The sequence below is a fragment of the Abrus precatorius genome, unplaced genomic scaffold (genome assembly GCF_003935025.1).
Source record: "Abrus precatorius isolate BTA unplaced genomic scaffold, Abrus_2018 Scaffold11, whole genome shotgun sequence".
In the NCBI taxonomy this organism is placed as follows: Eukaryota; Viridiplantae; Streptophyta; class Magnoliopsida; order Fabales; family Fabaceae; genus Abrus; species Abrus precatorius.
Window position 1 is genome coordinate 13,411,455 of NW_020874303.1, and position 3,878 is coordinate 13,415,332.

Sequence of the window (3,878 nt, forward strand, 5' to 3'; positions counted from 1 at the left end):
CTATCCAAGCCAATCATTTTGAGATTAAACCTGCCTTATTACACTTAGTTCAATAGGATCAGTTCTCAGGAGGAAATTCTGAAGACCCTAACTTATATATCTCAAATTTTTTACAGTTATGTGACACAATCAGGATAAATGGGGTCAACGAAGAAGCAATCAGACTGAGATTGTTCCCTTTTTCCTTGAGAGACAGAGCTAAGAGCTGGCTTCAAGCTCAGCCACAGGGAAGCATTTCTACATGGGCAAATTTGGTGAATAAGTTCTTAATCAAGTATTTTCCCCCTTCAAAAGCTGCAAAAATCAGAGGGGAGATTACTTCATTTGTTCAACAAGATGGAGAACCCTTATATGAGGCATAGGAAAGGTACAAAGAGTTACTAAGGAAGTATCCTCATCACTGCATACTTGAGTGGATACAGCTGGAAACATTCTACAATGGGATGACTGCTGCAACTAAAACTATGATTGATGCAACAGCTGAAGGATCAATGAGTTCAAAGACATTAGAGGAAGCTTAGCAGATTATGAAATGATGGCATCATCCATGAATCAACATGTGAATGAAAGGCAAGTTGCAAGGAGAGGAAGTTATGATGTAAAATCCATAGAAGCTTTATTTGTTCAAAATCAGTTGCAAAACCAGCAATTTTCTGAACAGATTGCTGCATTAACTCAACAAATTAGCAACATGCAGACTAGTAGTATGCCAACTCCACAACTGAATTGTGATTTCTGTGGTGGCAACCATGCAAATGGAGATTGTGACCCTACAACTGTGAAATAAGCTGACCAAATCAGTTATATGAACAATTGCCAAAGGCCACAGCAACCATATCCACCTGGTTTTCAGTCTAATAACAATAGAGGGTAGCAACAATTTTACAAATGGAATCCACAGAATTCAAATGCAAGAGGAAATACAAGTTCTGCACCTTTTCCAAATGCAGCACCTCAATCACAACAGCAATACTTCCAAGGGAATTCTTCTGCACAGTTTCAGAAAAATCAAGGGTATCCAAATACAAGACCCTTGAGTGAGAAAGTGAATGGGATAGAAGAAACACTATTACAATTCATAAAGGTGATCGAAACAAACTTCAATAACCAAGAAGCTTCTATGAAGAAGCTGGAAACACAAATTGGACAGTTAGTTGAGCAATTGTCCAGCAGAGATGAAGGAAGATTTCCCAGCAATACAGTGGTCAATCCTAAGGAACAATGTCAAGCAATTACCACTAGAAGTGGTGCTGTAGTTTCAAGCCCAAAAGCTGCAGAAAAGAAAGAAAACACTGAAACAACAGAAAGGAAAATTGAGCAAGACCTGCAGCAGGGAAATTTCAGATTATTGAAGAGAGATAATGCATAACAGAAGGCAGAAGCTCCTACACATTTTGAGAGGAAGACAAAGAAACAACTCTTTGAAGATGCTTGCAAGCCTTTAGACCTAGAAAAATACAAGAGGCTACCCTATCCTTAAAAAGTTCAAAATCCAAAGCAAGAAGAACAATTTGAAAGGTTTCTTAGTGTTTTTAAGAAACTGCAGATTAATATTCCTTTTGCAGTGGCATTAGAGCAGATGCCTTCATATGCAAAGTTTATGAAAGAGCTACTTTCCAGAAAAAGGAAGTTGGAGCATGATAAAACTATACCTTTGACAAAAGAGTGTAGTGCAATCCTCAAGAGGAAGCTTCCTCAAAAGCTAAAAGATCCTAGATCATTCAGCGTCCCTTGTGAAATAGGAAATTACACAGTTGGAAGAGCACTATGTGATTTAGGGGCAAGCATCAACTTGATGCCATTGGCTATTCTGAAGAAACTTGGCATAGACGAAGTAAAACACACCAATATCACACTACAGTTGGCTGACAGATCCTACACTTATCCTTATGGTGTAGTTGAAGATTTATTAGTTAAAATTGACAAATTTATTTTCCCTGTAGATTTCGTAATCTTGGACATGGAGGTAGATGCTAATATTCCCTTTATCTTAGAAAGGCCATTCCTTGCAACAGGGAGAGCTTTGATAGATGTGTAGAAAGGTGAATTGATGCTGAGAGTACAAGAGAAGAAAGTCATTTTTAATGTATTTGAGGCCATAAAACACCCAAGTGATGATATGAGCTGCATGAAGATTGATGTAATAGATGCTGTGATACCACTTTCTTTTGAAAAAAATGATGAAAGTGCAGTCTTGGAAAGCACATTAGCTGCAGCAAAATGTAATATTCATAAAGAGCAAGATGAGAAAGTGAAACACTGCATTCTGCAATTAGACTTCCTTCCCTGTATGAACAATGAAATAAATCAACTCAAGGAAGAACTACATCAAGAAAAAAAAAACAGAGAAGAATCCAAAGTGGAGCTCAAGCAATTACCCTCTCATTTGAGATATGTGTTTCTTGAAGAAGGCCACAACAAACCTGTAATAATAAATGGCAATCTGCAGAAAGACCAAGAAGAAAAGCTCTTGAGAGTGTTAAGAAAGCACACATCTACACTAGGATGGCAAATTTCAGATTTGAAAGGTATAGATCCATCTTTCTGCATGCACAAAATTTTATTTTGAGGAGAATTGCAAGCCTGTTATCCAACCTCAAAGAAGACTCAACCCAACTATGAAAGAGGTAGTGAGGCAAGAAGTGATTAAACTACTTAAGTTATTTATCCTATTTCAGATAGTTCATGGGTAAGTCCAGTTTATGTGGTACCTAAAAAAGGAGGTATAACTGTTGTTCCGAATGAAAAAAATGAATTAATACCTACTAGGATAGTAACTGAATGGCGAATGTGCATAGATTATAGGAAGTTGAATGATGCATCAAGGAAAGATCATTTTCCTCTTCCATTTGCTGACCAAATGCTAGAGAGATTGGCTGGATTTGACTACTATTGTTTCCTATATGGATATTCTGGTTACAACCAGATTGCAGTTGACCCAAGTGACCAAGAAAAGACAACATTCACTTGTCCTTTTGGAGTTTTTGCATATAGAAGGATGCCATTTGGGCTATGCAATGCTCCAACCACTTTTCAAAGGTGTATGCTGTCCATTTTTTCTAATATGATTGAAAGAATTATAGAGGTTTTCATGGATGATTTTTCTGTATTTGGTAATTCCTTTGAGCAATGTCTAGCTAATTTATCTCTTGTTTTGCAGCGTTGCCAAGACTTAAACCTTGTGCTAAATTGGGAAAAATGCCATTTTATGGTACAAGAAGGGATAGTCTTAGGCCATAAGATTTCAGCAAGGGAAATGGAAGTGGATCCTACAAAAGTTGAAGTAATAGAGAAGCTGCCTCCACCTGTAAATGTTAGAGGAGTAAGAAGCTTTTTGGGACATGCTGGATTCTATCGCAGGTTCATTAAAGACTTCTCTAAAATTGCAAAGCCATTGAGTGAGTTGCTGAGTAAAGATGTAGAATTCAATTTTGATGATAAGTGTTTAACAACTTTTAATACTTTGAAAGGAAAGTTAATTTCTGCACCTGTACTTGTTAAGCCAGATTGGGAGCTACCATTTGAGCTGATGTGTGATGCTAGTGATGTAGCTATAGGAGCAATTTTAGGCCAAAGAAAAGACAAGAAACTGCATGTTATTCATTATGCTAGTAGAGTTCTTAACCCTGCACAAATCAATTATACTACTACTGAAAAAGAACTCTCAGTAATAGTTTTTGCATTTGATAAGTTTCGGTCTTACTTAATAGGGTCAAAGGTTATAGTTTATACTGACCATGCTGCTCTTAAGTACCTTTTGTCAAAACAGGATGCAAAGCCCAGGTTATTAAGATGGATTCTGCTTCTCCAAGAATTTGAGTTAGAGATCAAAGACAAGAAAAGGAAATAGAATGGTGTTGCTGACCACTTGTCAAGAT

The 3,878-nt window shown here is 37.1% G+C and overlaps 1 non-coding gene across 1 annotated transcript; it reads right to left on the reverse strand.

Annotated features, from left to right (window-relative positions):
• Positions 1 to 299: 299 nt before the first annotated feature.
• LOC113856767 lies at positions 300 to 406 on the reverse strand. Its single transcript, XR_003503000.1, has one exon. It is a non-coding gene; the product is annotated as a small nucleolar RNA R71 (small nucleolar RNA).
• Positions 407 to 3,878: the final 3,472 nt, after the last annotated feature.